Raw genomic sequence first — 16,064 nt, 5'->3', positions numbered from 1 at the left:
TAGTTCTACTGCTTGGCTCAGAACACTCAAGGCCTTTGACTAGAAATACGATTGGGATTGTGGTGTTCAAAGTGTATGACTGGGAGGTTATGGCTCTGTTAGTAAAGAGAAGAAGTTGTTGTTTAATCATTTTAGTTCAGAGGCTATAAGCAAAAGTTTTACATTATAAAGGGAAAGTTAACTTATTCAGAAAGCCAAAATGACCTGTTGCTTGTTTTTTTTTTTTTTTTTTTTTTTTTTTTTTTTTTTTTTTTTTTTTTTTTACTTAAAAAGAATTAAACTTACTGGCAAGGAAAATGATATTTCTTAGAGAAATTTTTTTTCTCAGTTGCTTATTTTTACTTAGAATCCTACTTACTGCTTCATATTATATTACATTTATTATATTCACCTACACATGTATTCTCAATTCTAAAGAGTTTCAGACTTTATTAAAATAGTTTTAGATCATCTGTCATATATCAGTTTTTTTCTTTAATAAAATTGTTTCTCATTTGAAAGCTACTGTCTTCAATGTATTCTTTTGAAGAAATAGAAACCAAATTCAGAAAAAAAAACTATGTTAATATAACTCAAGTGGATATGTGAAAATTAAATTTAATGTAGCTTAAATATCACAGGGTAGTGCAATTTTCATCACGAGAGGTGGTGGAGAAATGTGATAGTGGTGAAGAAGAAATCTACAAAAGTTGGAGTGCTCAGTTTAAATAAACAATAGTATATTTAGGTAAACTTGGTATATTTTGGGCAGCAATTGGTTGACATTTCTAGCCTTCTTAGAGATAGATTGGCTATTTTGACATTTTAAATTTTATGTCACATGATATAATAATAATTCTAATTATTGTATGTTATTTTATCTGCCTTATTTAATTTTGATTTGTGTTACTTTAAAATGACTGGTTGTATATAATTTTGTCTTGCAAGATACAAATGATCAGCCTCAATCGTGAATGACTTTCAAATCATGTCCATAAAATCAGATTAAGATGCTTAGACATGTCTCAGATTACTCAGATAAATTGGCTTTCAAAATCAACAATTGTGATATTTGAGTATTTAAGTTACAGCTCTCCCTTATAAATTTAAAGGTAGCTTTAAGAAGGCATTGCAATTGTATCCCTGTACACAAGTGTAATTTATTAGAGTATAATTCAGAAAAACATTCTATATGAATATTTTGTTTTCTACTCTTACTCTACCTCTTGAGTCTCATAGAATAAGGATGATGCTATGTGGATATGACTGTGAGATTAAACTCCTGAAAGTCAGATGTCTTTTCAGGCATTTGAGTGAAAATAGAACACCTTAGTCTAAAAATGTTTCCGAATTACATTATAATAGACTTATACTAAATCTCCACTGTGCATAAAAATGGGATGACTGGAGATGACTACAGAGTGATGAGGTGTAGAAACAGCCAGTAAATGGTATTTTTTTTTTTATGTAGTCACTTTGAGATATACATTAGTTAAAACTTTCTGCAAGTGTCAGAAAGAATCTATTCACTGTCATGACCAAAAAGTCCAGAGGTACAGTTGATTTCAAGCTTAGTTTGATACAGAGGCTCAAACCAAGTTCTAAGGACTTGGTGTCTCTTAATCCTGCTTAGTTGGACCCTGCTTCTCTCTGTGATTTGGTTTCATGCTCAGGTTTCATTTTGGAGCAGGCTGGCTCCTCCAGCCACAATTTCACTGCCTTACAACTCCATATTGGAAGCAGTTGCAAGAATCTGGAGGGTAAGAATCACTCTAGCTATGTAAGCTTTAGTCACGTGTCCTCCTCTGAACCGATTGCTGTGGCCATTGAGTGATTGCTTGTCTCACTTAATACTGAGTCATATGCCTGTTGTTGGATACCAGCAAAGAGCATCACCAAGGCCACATGAAGTCTGCAAAGAGAATAGGGACTGTTGCTGGAAGAAGAGAAAGTAAATGTTAATAAAGCAAATGTTTACTATTAGAATCTGTTTGGGCATTATGGGATGCTAACTTTACTCAAGATGTTTCTGGAATTTTTCACTCAGTATGGAAAGCTTATGAGTCAATCATCCTCCAAAAATAGTCTTATTATTCTATATTCCCAATACACTTTTTATTGAATAAGATTTTATAAAACCTAATTAGCCATCACACTTGTTAGCTCTACTGAGACTGACTTTTGACTAGTTCCAAAATAGCATTTGTCTACACAGGAAAAGGGTTTGCTCTTGTTGACAATATTCAAAAAGAGTGCACAAAATATTTTCATGTTAAATCCAGAAACTTGGTTCTGAAAACATTCTGGGAAAATAATAGTATCATTGGCAGAAATGCATAGTATTCGGAGTTGGATGACTTGAAAGAGCCTACACTTATTTGGATAGATATATTCTGGTAATTTGGGTAAAGAATATCTCTCAATAGCAATGTGGTTATGAGCATAGGCTTTGGAGCTTGACCACCTGTGCTTGAATCACAGATTAGCCTCTCTGTTATCTTGGAAAAGTTATTTAAGCCCCTTCTTTTTCAAAATTTCCATTTATACAATAATAATAATTATAATTATATCCATTTCACAGGATGATTTGAGGACTATATGTGTTAATATACATTTCCTAAAAAATGATAGTTCTTCTTCTTATTATTTTAAAAATACGTCAGGAAGTACTACATTCTATGTGAGAAGAAAAAATACTCTGTAGACCAACTTAAGAATAAATATCCAACCTATAGTTAGTTAAGAGTACAAAAATATGCCATTGGTAGGATGGGAACATGAGACCTAGATTTGAACCCTGACTTTCCCTTAAATAACTTTGATCTTGGGTAAACCTCTACACACCTTAAGGCTTCAGTTTCTTCACCTACAAAATGTCTTCTTGTAGCAATGAAATTGGAAAATTTTGTAAGTAATGATGCAATCCAAAATGAAACAGGGACCAGGGTTTGGGTTAATTAAGCAAGACATCCCAGTAGACACATGTTTGGGACATGGTTTTGAAGTATATTAGGGAAAAAGATTAGTGGAGGGAAAAGAAAATAATAAGAGGGTTTCCCAGGTGAAGCTAAGCAGAGGCCAGCAGCAGCTGAGGCACAGAAGTGAAGTTCATCAGAAAACTTATTTGGGAGGGGCTGCAATTGTTCTGCTTAGTGGATGGAAAACATACTGTGAAATAATAATAGTTGAATATAGAGAGGCATGAAGGATTCATTGGCCACACAGTGATGAAGACGGGGCTTAAGATTTTTTAAGTAACAAGAAGTTTCTCTAAATTTGTGAATAAATTGGGGAGTAAATGGTACTTGAGATGATGACAAACATTTCAAAACAAGGCCTAGCGCAGCAAGTTACACATAGTGGATTTTCCAGAAATGTGTGTTGATTTGAAATTTACTGAGCTTAAAAATAGGTACTCCTTATTGGAGTACTAATACATCCTGGTCTTCATATTATTCTCATGATAAAATGTTTCATTTTAATCATATAGACCTCCCTTTGCTTTTTAGAAGTTGTCTCTCTCTCATACTGAAAATGAGTGTATGGAGTGTAGGAGGTGAGTGTATTTCTCTTGAAGTACTTACTATATGGTTATTCTCTTTACTAATATCCATTCTGGAAGTTATTCCCTCCTATTAGGGAGGGACTGGCTTAGACATAATTATTTTTCCATAGGCCCAAAATAATAACATTGCTCACTAAATATAGCTGTAATTAAGGACCCTCTTATAATACTTTGCCCATCTAGGGCTCACAAGGGATGAAGTTGCTTCTAATTCAACTGAGGTTATTACCTAAATATTCACTGTCCTATTCTGCATATTTCTTTAGACCCCTTTGGTTTGTTCTCATTGTGTTCTTTCTCAAAAAAAGTAGGAGAACATTACCCCTTCCAATGCTAATTTCTCTATTAGTCTTGTTCCTTGTTTATGTCCTGTAATATCTATGAATTTAGAGTCTGATATCTGTTACATTTCTACTAGTCTCTTAAAGGTCCTACTCTTAAGGAAAAGCAAACATTTGTCGATAACATTGATGTTAAGACATAATGATAAATACAATGAGGACATTAGTTGTGGGGTGCCTGACTGGCTCACTTGGTTGGGCATCTGACTCTTGTTTTGGCTCAGGTCATGATCTTGGGGTCATGATATCAAGCCCCACAGTGGGTTCTGATGGGCTCCATGCCGAGCACAGAGTGTGCTTGAGATTCTCTACCTCTGATCCTTCCCCCAACTCAGGGGTTCATATGCATATGCTCTCTCTCTCTTATTTATTTATAAACAAATACATAGGTAAATTCTTAAAAAATACATTAGTTGTATGGTACATATAACTGAAAACTGAGATTAGTTTATGGCATGATTTTAAACAGTTGATAGGATATACAGAAGGATATCTATTTTTTTTTTTTTCTGAGTAGTACAGGACTGGAAATAGTATAGAGAAGTGTAAGGAATTTGGAGAATTTACCCATAATGCACTAATATTTATATACTCATTACATCAGTCAGAAGAGGCGAGTGCTACTACAGTAACAAATAATCCCTAAATTTCAGTGGCTTGAAACAGTAAGGTTTCTTTCTCATTCCTGCTGACTATAAATTATAGGGTGGGTGGAGATCCTGCTTTGTGTGGTTTCACTTTGGTCTTAGTCTGGCTGCTGTAACAAAAATACCATGGCCTGGGGGGCTTAAACAAAAATTTATTTCTCACAGTTCTGGAGTCCCGGGCGTTTAAGATCAAGACATTGGCAGAGTCAGTGTCTAGTGAGAACACACCTCCTAGTTCATAGATGGCTATTTTCTGGCTGTGTCCTAACATGGTAAGGGAGTGCTGTGGGGTCTTTTTTACAAAAGCTTTAATCTCATTCATGAGAGCTCCACTGTTATGGCCTAATCACCACCCTAAAGCCTCACCACGAAATAGGGTCACGTTAGGGATTAGGTTTCAACATATAAATGCTGGAGGGACACAGACATTTAGTCTATATCACCAGAATAAGGTAGTTGCTATTCTCTGGAACACTCTGGTTACTGAAGCATAGAAATAGCTCACTACACATCATACACTGACTCTTAAAGCATCCATGTGTCACTTCTAGTCACAGTTTTTTTTTTTTTTTTGCATTTTGTTTATCCCTTCTAAAAATTATTTGAAGTATAATTGGTATACAATGTTACATTAGTTTCAGGTCTACAACATAGATATTCAAAAATTCTCTATATTACACAATGCTCACCAAAATGTATTATCATCTGTCACCCTGCCATATTATTACACTATTATTAACTCTATCTCCTATGCTGTACTTTTCTTCTCCATAAGTTACATATTTTATAACTGGAAGTTTGTACCTTTCAATCTCCATCACCTATTTCATTCATACTCTATTACCTTCCCTCTGGCAACCACCAGTTTGCTCTCTGTATATATAATTCTGTCCTATTTTGTTTGTTCATTTGTTTTGTTTTTTAGATTCCACATATAAGTGCACTCAGAGAGTATTTGTTGTATGTCTTCCTTTGTTTTTACTTAGCATAATAAACTCCGGGTCAGTCTATGTTGTTGCAAATGGCAAGATTTTATTCTTTTTGCGGTCGAATAATGTTCCATGATGTATATATACCACATCTTTATCCTTTCATCTATTGATGGGCGCTTGCATTGCTTCCATAATGTATATTGTAAATAATGCGACAGTAAACATAGGGGTACATATAACTTTTTGAATAAGTGTTTTTTGTGTTCTCTGAGTAAATACTCAGTAGAGGAATTACTGGATTATATGGTATTTCTATTTTTAGTTTTTTGAGGAACCTCCATACTATTTTCCACAGTGGTTGTACCAATTTATGTTTCTACCAACAGTGCATAAGGATTCACTTTTCTCCACATGTTCACTAATAGTTATTTCTTAACTTTTTGATACTAGCTATCCTAACTGATATGTGGTGATAGCTCATGGTAGTTTTGATTTGCATTTCCCAGATGATTAGTGATGTTGAACATCTTTTTGTGTGTCTGCTGGCCATCTCTGTGTCTTCTTTGGAAAAATGTCTCTTTAGGTCCTCTGCCCATTTTTTAAAATGAGATGATGCTGATGATAATTATGATGGTGGTGGTGATTATTTTGGTGTTGTATTAAAGACCTAAATATAAGACCTGAAGCCATAAGACTCCTAAACAAAAACATAGGCAGTAATTTTTTGGACATCAGCCTTAGCAATAGTTTTCTATATATGTCTCCTCAGTCTAGGAGACAAGCAAAACTGAACTATTGGGACTACAATATACTAAAAAATGTTTGCACATCAAAGGAGACCATCAACAAAATGAAAAGGCAACCTACTGAATGGAGATTTTTGCAAACGAAATGCCCAATAAGGGGTTAATGTCCAAAATACATAAAGAACACATTTAAAGTTTTTTTTTTTAAAGACTTGCATTTTTAGATTCACAACAAATTAAGGGGAAAGTACGGATATTTACCATATAGTCCCTGACCAAACATGAATAACCCCTCCCGTTATCAACATCCTCCACTAGAGTTACATATTTGTTACAGTTTATCAACCTACATTGACGCATCATAATCACCCAAAGTCCATAGTTTACATTACAGTTCACTCTTGGTGTTTTACATGCTGAGTTTGGACAAATGTATTATAACATTTATCAATCATTTAATGACATATTTATTTTCCATCCATAGGGCAGAGAGTATTTTCACTGCTCTAAAAATCTTCTATGCTCTACCTATTTATTTCTCTTCCTCTGAACCCTATGACTACAGATTTTTTTTTTTACTGTCTTCATAGTTTTGCCTTTGGCAAAATATCATATAGTTGGAAGCATACAGTATATACCCTTCTCAGATTGGCTTCTTTCACTTAGTAATATGTATTTAAGGTTCTTCCATGTTTCTTTTTTTCATGGTTTGATAATTCATTTATTTTTAGCACTAAATAAATGGATGGACCACAGTTTGTTTATCCATTCACCTGCTGAAGGACATTTGGTTTGCTTCCAGTCTTTCACAGTTATGCATAAAGCTTCTATTAATATCTGTGCAAATTTTTTGGGAGATGTAAGTTTTGAATTTGTTTTGGTAAATACCAAGGAACATGATCACTGGAAAGTATGATATGAATTTTTTTATTTTCTTAAGAAACTGCCAGTCTTCCAAAGTGTCTGTACCATTTTGCCTAATAGCGTTGTAGTGGTATCTCATTACTGTCTTAATTTGCCTTTCCCTAATGACATATTATATAGAATCTCTTGTCACATATGCTTTCCATATACTTATTTTCCATCTATATATCTTCTTTGATGAGGTGTATGTTATGATATTTGACTAACTTTATAATTGGGGTGTTGTTTTCTTATTGTTGAATTTTAGGAATGCTTTGTATATTTTGGATAATAGTCCTTTATCAGTCCTTTTGGATAATGTATCCTTTGCAAATATTTTCTCCCAGTCTGTGGTTTTTCTTCTCATTCTCTTGACATTGTCTCCCACAGAGCAAAAGTTTTAAATTTTAATGAAGTCTACCTTCTAGCTTATTAATTCTTTTTTTTTTTTTAAGTAATCTCTATACCCAGTATGGGGCTCCAACTCAGGACCCTGAGATCAAGAGTCAGATGCTTGGGACACTTGGGTGGCTCAGCGGTTGAGCATCTGCCATGGGCTCAGGGCATGATCCTGCTGTCCCAGGATCAAGTCCCACATTGGGCTTCCTGCATGGAGCCTGCTTCTCCCTCTGCCTTTGTCTCTGCCTCTCTCTCTCTCTCTCTCTCTCTCTCTCTGTGTGTGTCTCTAATGAATAAATAAATATTTTTTTAAAAAGAGTCAGATGCTCTACTGACTGAGATAATGAGATGCCCCATCTATTATTTTTTCAAAAATTGTGCCTTTGGTATTATATCTAAAAAGTCATCACCAAACTCAAGGTAATCTATTTTTTTTCTATGTTATTTCCTGGGAGTTTTGTAGCTTTGCATTTTACATTTAGGTGTGTGACTCATTTTGAGTTAATTTTTGTGAAGGGTGTAAACTCTGTGTCTAGGTTCATTTTGCATGTCTATGCTTAAAGCTTCTAGCACCATTTGTTGAGAAGACATTTTACTATTGTATTGCCTGTATTCCTTTGTCAAAGATCAGTTGACTATATTTATGTCGGTCTATTGCCGGCCTCTCTATTTTCTCTCACTGATCTATTTACCTAGTCTTTCACCAATACCACATTGTCTTGATTACTGAAGCTTTATTGTAAGCCCTGAACTCAGGTGGTGTAAGACTTCTAATTTTGTTCTCCTTCAATATTGTGTTGGCTATTATGAGTCTTTTGCTTCTCCAAATACACTTTAAAATGAATTTATCAGGATCCATTAAAAATTTTTCTGAGATTTTGATTTGAATTGCATTGAATCTATAGATCAAGTTGGGGGGAACCAACTTGACCATATCTAATATTCCTATACGTGAACATGGACTATTTCTCCAATTTATATAGTTCTTTCATTTTGTTCAACAGAGCTTTGTAGTTTTCCTTATATAGATCTTGTACATATTTTGTTTATTTAAATATTTCAATTTCTTTTGAGTGCTAATGTAAATGGTATTGTGTTTTAATATCAAATTTCACTTATTCATTGCTGATATATAGGAAAGCATATTACCCTTGTATCCTACAACCTTGTTACAGTCCCTTAATAGTTTCATATTTTTTTCTTTTTTTTTATTCTAGACTTTACATATATGAGTACATTATTTGTGAACAAAGACAGTTTTATGTCTTCCTTCTCAGTCTGAATACCTTTTTATTTCATTTTCTTGTCCTATTACATTAGTAGAAATTCTAGTAAAATGTTGAAAAGGAGCAATGGGAGGAGACATCCTTGCCTTGTGCCTAATTTTAGTGGAAAAATGTTGAAGTTTCTCACCATTAAGTATGAGTTAGCTGGCATTAATATTTTATGGTTCAAAGTATGTTGTGTGGCAATATTATTTCCAAAGTAGCAGAAAAATCCAATTCTACCTTCTGCTGAGAAAGAGACTGGGAATATTTGGTGATTGGCAAAAATGACTACTAAATTAATAAGAAAGCAAACTAATTTTTAAAAATGATTAAAATAATGATTTTTCAACTTTAAGAAACTACATATTTAAGTAAAGCATGAAAGACTCAATTTTGTAGTAAGTCTTGCTCAGAAAACTTTGTTGCTATTTCATAGCCTCTTGAATAAAATTCCATCTCCATAGAAACTGGCACCTCCCTTCATCCTTTGTGTCCCTACACTCCTACACAGATATTATTGTAAACAATGTTAAATGGAATTTCTTCTGCTGCTTCAGAATTTTGTACAAGGAGCCAAAGCTGAGAAGAATGGGCAACAAGTGGCTCTATATCCCGAAAGAGGGCATGCTCCCCTTCTCATCCAACTGATGTAAGCAGAAGAGTAGATACTGGAATGCACGAGTGAGTGGCAAGCTATAGGCAGAGAGGGAGAACATTTTGATTTCTCTCCTCCCTCTTCTTCCAGACCTACTGAGGACTATGAGAAAATTACTTATAGGCATTGGAGTGCCTACCAAAAGAAAGACTGACATCTTCCCCTCCTGATGAAAGCTTGTTGAGCCCTAGAAGTTCATGAGGCCATTGCTGGCACAGACATCAGAATTCTCCACTCTGATAAAGGTGTAAGTTCTGAAAGGGAGCTTCACATGGATCTCATGGAGTTTGCTTGTTGAAGTTATGCAGACAGGGAATTCTGAGACAGAAATAGAGCATCTGTAACACAGTGCAAGAAGAGACTGAAACATCAGGGAAGCCTGTACCATCAATGTTTTGTAGGACAAGGGTGTGTGAGTATCCCAAGGATCAAGCAGAGGCCTCAGAGGCCTCCTGTGTCATGGGAACTGCACCCGTAAGAAACTGCTGGGCAGACAGCCAGGAGCAGGAGATGAGAGAGAACAGAAGTCAGCCGTAGAATGCATCATCCATCTTAGGAAACTTCTGGGAGATGGCAGCCCTGAGGAACCCACAAAAGCTTCAAGGATCAGCATTTGGATAATTACCCCTCACACTTTCACCTCACATGTATCCCCTTTGACAGCCCAACAATGTTGAGATGCGGTAGAAATCCAGAAATAGTCGAATGGCAAAGAAGCAATGAAAATCCAAAACAAAAGGTAGGAGGAGTGAAAAAGCAAACTATGCTGTCCTTCACTATTTGTAGGAATCTCATCACAAGCCAAGATTCAGACAGGAGGCAAGAGGCACTTTAATTTGGTACTTTAATATGAAATTAGCATTTTGATTTAGACTATATTTTAAACACTGAAATGAATCAGAAGTCTGTGGGAATTTTCTTCAAATGACAGAGAAAGAAAGATTATAAGTATGGTTAGATGGTGTGATTAATGGAAAAAAATAAAGATTTTTCTAATTGAGACCATTCCTGAATACATTTGTCTATTTCTTCTATCATTCTTTCTACAATATTTGAATAGGGTACTACGAAGATGGGCTGAAGGACCTGGGATTAACAGAGTCCAAGTAGAGGCCAACAGGATGACAAATGAGAGCACCAGATTTTGCAGAAGTTTCAAGGAAGATATGGGAGATGGAGTATTGAGATGTTTTGGTTACTGGAACATTGCTGCAGACACATTTTACGCTGAATTCAACAGCCTTAGCTGTTCAGACAACTGATTCCTCTTAGACACCACCTGGAAAACTTTCTATTTCTGCCTCTGAAGTTCCTACCCATTCTTCTGGAATAGTTATCTAGTCACTACCTCTACAAAATATGCTTGCCTGTCTCTTCCCATATTCCCTGGCTGGAAATTATCTTTTTTCCCTTGGACTCCAATAACATGTTGATATTTATACTTACATACAATTGTGCCCCTATATTTCCCATATGCCATGTAAAAATGAGAAGAGAGCAGTTACTTATACACAGGAAATGTTTCAGAAGTATTTGCTGGGTGACTATTAATGTGAAAATAAATTCACAACTTAGAATAATTTTAAGCCTGATTTTTAAGCTGTAAAGGAAGTTGCAGATGAAGTCAACATCAATAAGTGGTATTTATTAAGCAATCACATTTACATATCGATGTGATAAGCAGCATGCCAAATAAGTTAAATAAATTGTTCTCGATTCTCTGAGAGCAACTTGCAGCCTTATGATTTTGTGAGGTCCAGAAACAGATTGAATAGAAATACACGTGGGATGGTATGAAATCGAGAAAATAATTTACAAGAGGAGCAGGATGGTTGATGGTGTCCAACAATTAGATGAAATCATAATGATAGGTTGTAGTGTGATTTAGTTGTGGGGTCAAATATAATAAGTTACCATTTTTTTTCTTTTTAGCTACTGCAGAATGAGTGACTTTGAACTTGCAGACAGAAGACATACTAATTTTTTTTCATGTTCTAGATCTTGCTGGTAAATACTGAATACAGGCAGGTCACTTATGTCTGAGTTTCCTTTTTTCTCACTCAGAATCTAACTGGATGAGTAGACTTTATTTATTTATTTATTTTTTTTAGTAGTAAACATTTTTTTTTCCCAAATAAATTCCTGTTCAGAATTGCAATAGAAAAAAAAAAAAAAGAGAGAGAGAACTGGAGTTGCGGTGGTTGAATGAGGCATTGAGCATAAGTCATACTGGGCTGCAATTTGTGCTTCCCTAAAGCACTTGTAACTACTCCAGACATTGACAGACCCACATCCACATAATACAGTAGAAGACTTCAGGTATGGACCACCTATTCAATTTGTTTCTGTATTCAGATCTCTATTTTACAATGGCCATTTCCTCATCTGCCAAGAGTAAAATGTGCTTTTCAGTCAATTTTCTTACTTAATATTAAAAATGCAAGAATAAGACTAAGGCAAGTGTGATTCCTGAGCTTAAGATATAGAACCTTAAGGCACAGAAAGGTCGGGAACACAAGCTGGCCCACTCATCATTCTGACTCTGCAAATGTACCTGTTTTTAAGCGGTGGCTTTTTGTTGTGGTGGTTGTTGTGGTTCCCCTCCACCCCCCACTGGAGCTTTTGAAAATTTTGTGAACATTTTTTTTTAGTTATATATTCATGTAATGGTGAAATCTTAGGGACTTTATTAATGTTCTAAAATAAAAATACCTTATGAGTATATCTGTATACTCAGGGGTTTATATAAACTATAAGAATAGCCAACACCTGTGGGTAGATCTACACCATTGAGAAGAATATGAGTTCCAGGATCACATATTCTTTCGAATTAAGACAATGAATTTGACAATTAGAGAAACTGAACTGATATCCTAGATTGCTTGGAAGACCCTTTATAATAGAAGGTAATAAGATTTATATCACAAGGTCTTCTAAGCCCCAAAATGTTTATTCCACGGCAACATTTGTCAGGTTATCTAAAAGAAAGGGAAAGAGATATGAGAAGTCTGAATTGAAAAGATTGTTTCATGGCTGCATTTGCTCAGGCTCTCTGCTTGGAGAATTTTAGAGTAGAAGAATGGCTGTAGGCACTGATGCACTTCCGGCAAAACAACATTTGGAAAATCCTCAGTTTTGATCGACTACCACCAAAAACCATGCTCTTTCCTGCACATTCTTTTTGAAATAGGACATACCCCAGCTTTGTGAAACCAAGCACAGAAGAATAATGCTTGTTCTCAAGCCAATTGGAGGAGGGCAGTGTTCAAGTCATCACAAATATTGTTATAAACAGAACAATGACATTGGCAACATCATTTGATCTTTGTGCCAAGGATGAAATTAATGTCATATGCTTACTCGGATGGATGACTGGAAGTAAGTTTCCACCGAGCACACTTAAAAGCAGTGGTGTCCTCTCTCACTTCCATTTTTCCTTCTGATAAGTCAAGAAGCTCTCATAAACATACTGGCTTCTTGAGGATTTGAAATAGCAAAGAAGGCTCAGAAGTTTAAAAATTAGTTTAATTTAGAGGTATTTTGTTCTTCCTTGGAAAACAAAGAGACAAACACCCAAAACAAAACCCTCCAAAGGTATCAACATTTTCAGCGAACAGAAATTTCTTCCTTTCTCTCCTAATCTCATGCACCTTTCACAATTGAGTTCTTGTAGGTGTTAGGAAAATATATTATGACTTGGGTCCTTGGAGGTTGGGCCAGGTCCAACTCTGGCAAATGCCTACCATTCCCACTCTGAGGTACTTCATGCTTATGATTTTCTTCATGAAACCTCTCTACTTGTGGCCTGGTGCTTTGTGAAAGGGGTAGTACTGAATGAATGTGGATTAATTTCCCAAGTTATGCAGCTTCACTTTTAACTTGTCCTCACCAGGTCACCCCAAGACAAATAAATGAGATGCAGTGTGCTCTCAAGTTGGGTAGGCAAAGGTGCATAGACAGCTGCGCATTGTTTGCACGTGCAAGCTTTTGATTTTGTGTTTGCTTCCTGGCCATGCAGAAGCCAGATTTGGGGGAGGAATCCCTCACACTTGTACTCAAAAAGCCTGAGAAAGAGCTGTGCTACGTTGGTATTTCCACCCCCCACCCCTGCCTGGGTGGAGCTTTCAAGTCAGGAACTTTCAAAGGAAGAATATATACCTGGGAATGTGTAAGAACCAATGCTGATCAGCAAATAAGGTTTGATGGTGATTCACTCCTGAGTTGGACAGAAATAGTGTTCTTCTGAGAAACATGGCTATTTCTTTATTTAAAAACCAACTTAACCCAACCCGAAAAACCAGTGTCACTTTTAGTTTTAGCTGTGGTGACTATAGATCCCTAAGTAACATGGCCGAGGTCGCCTTTTACTTGAAATATGCGTTAAAATAAGATTTTGCCTTCCTGTATTGTGGTTGTGCCTTCTTTTATCCGAAAGCTGGAACAAAATATGGATGTCATAAATTTTGTCATTTTTAAGGTTTAATTGGTCACATTATTACAAAGGTAGTCTTGGGGGAAAACACACACACACACACACACACACACACACACACACACACACACACACAAAACCTGCATACCACCTTGGCAGTCAATAGCAGCCGGAACTGATAACCAAACTTCTTTAATACGGCTCTTCACAGACGCTGGCAGAGATTAGGAAGTTGCTGGAGTTGGAAGGATATCACTGGAGGCTCTGGGAGTTTCTTCTGAAGTCATTCTGAATTAGCAGCTAATGGGGAGCTTTCTTTGATAGCGTTATTATAATTAAATGCAGCTGGATGAAAATCAACCACAAAGGGAACTCGTTTGTTTATCATTACTTCTGACTTTGTTAGCAGATGTTTTCGAAGTACCATAGTAGCCAGCTTAATTTGTCTCTGTGTAATGTGAAGCAGGTAAACTTTGATTAATAAACTGACAAGCACATTCCTTAATTTCTTTTCTGAAGTTTCCTTCTGTGACTCTTAAGATTGCACATATGTCAAATCCGGAAAGCACACGGATAAACATTCCATTTCTTTTTATATATGTCAGGCCAGCTGAAATGGAGGTGTCAGTCGGCGGTGAGCTGGCTTGTCAAATGTTCATCTTGAGAGCTGCTGTAGTGCCACCGCATGTAAGTAGGCTAGTGAAACAGATCAACCCAGATGGCACATACGTACCAGGCTAGGGAACGGCAGCTCCCTCGCTTGTAATCACTATTGGCTTTCCATACGGGACTCAATAATTTTCAGTAAATTGGATCCTTTATGGGCTGAAACATTAATTCATCTATTTAAAAAGGGTAATTTTGACATATCCTTTGCTTATAATAAATGCCTCCTCCACTTCTTCACAGGCAGACTTCCTCACCACCCACTTTGTCTGTTCAACACACAAGGATCTTCGGTGTCTCCACGCAGGATGCACTGTCGACCTGCCTCCCTTTAGGTGCTACAGTGCGGCGCTCCTGCCCCTTACAGAACGCTTGGGGATTGATCACACCTCTCTCCCCAAATCTTTCCTACATACCTGGAAAGAATGTGATTGTTTTCTTAATTGCTCCACAGAGTCTAAGTAGGCAACATCTGCGATTCACACTGCATCCGTTACTAATACAGCAAAACTCATGTGTCCTATGAGTTTGCACTTTCTTCCAGATTTCGTACTTGCTCAAGATAAAGTTGCGTGTGTGCCTGCATTTTTCTTTGTGTGTCCCTGTCAGTGTCATCAGTTACACATTGTGACGTCTACATCTGCTCTTAATTGCTGCAATACCTAGCACAGTACTGAGTGTCCTTGGAAATCACTCTTTAAAAAAAAAAAATGCCCGTGCTTTAACAGATCTATGTATTCCGTTATTTATGACTTCTGAAATTTCACTTCTATGGATATGTGTGTAAGTGTGTATATTTATGTGGATGTTTGCGTTGTCACCTGCTTGCTGCACAGAATTCATTGGGACTTAGCAAAAGGGATGAAAAAACTGGCTAACTCTGATGTTCTTTGCAGATAAGCATAGGGAAATGTAATCTTTGGCTCTACTTCCCTTTCTTTAAAGGGCTGATTTAGTTAAAAAATGTTCTTCATGCAGGCAGAGTGGAATAGAAGAGGGAGCATGATGAGCTTTATGACCAGATGGGACCGAATCCCAACACAGCTCCCTGCCTAGTTCTCTGAGCCTCGGCTTTGTCATCTGTAAAATTAAGGACAATAAGACCACCTTGAGATGATTAGAGATAATATGTCTAAAGATCTCGGCACATAACCAGCCCTCAGTATACATTAGCCCATGCCATTAGAAATTAGCAATATGCTATTTTGGTAGAAGAGAAAAAAAGTTAAAAACCATCACTGTTATGTGGAATAGTACGAGTGGCCCCCGGTGCTGGTCTCCATGAATGATTGTTCACAGCATGTATTAGAACACCAATTTAGATGTTATTTCATGCAAAAACTAGCTTAAAATGTTAAATTACAACTAAAAAGCAATCCAAATTCATTAATACTGAAAGAGTACTTCTTGTGAAAAGAGAACACCTATCTGTGGCCAGCTGAGCGCTAACTGTACATTCAGCTCCCAACTACCAGTTGTCATCTGATTAAAAATAATCCATCTCTAGCAGGTACATTTCTAATTGGGAGAC

This window comes from Nyctereutes procyonoides, unplaced genomic scaffold (assembly GCF_905146905.1).
Source record: "Nyctereutes procyonoides isolate TBG_1078 unplaced genomic scaffold, NYPRO_anot_genome, whole genome shotgun sequence".
Taxonomy (NCBI): Eukaryota; Metazoa; Chordata; class Mammalia; order Carnivora; family Canidae; genus Nyctereutes; species Nyctereutes procyonoides.
The sequence above is the reverse complement of the archived record's forward strand: the minus strand, read 5'-3'. Positions refer to the sequence as shown.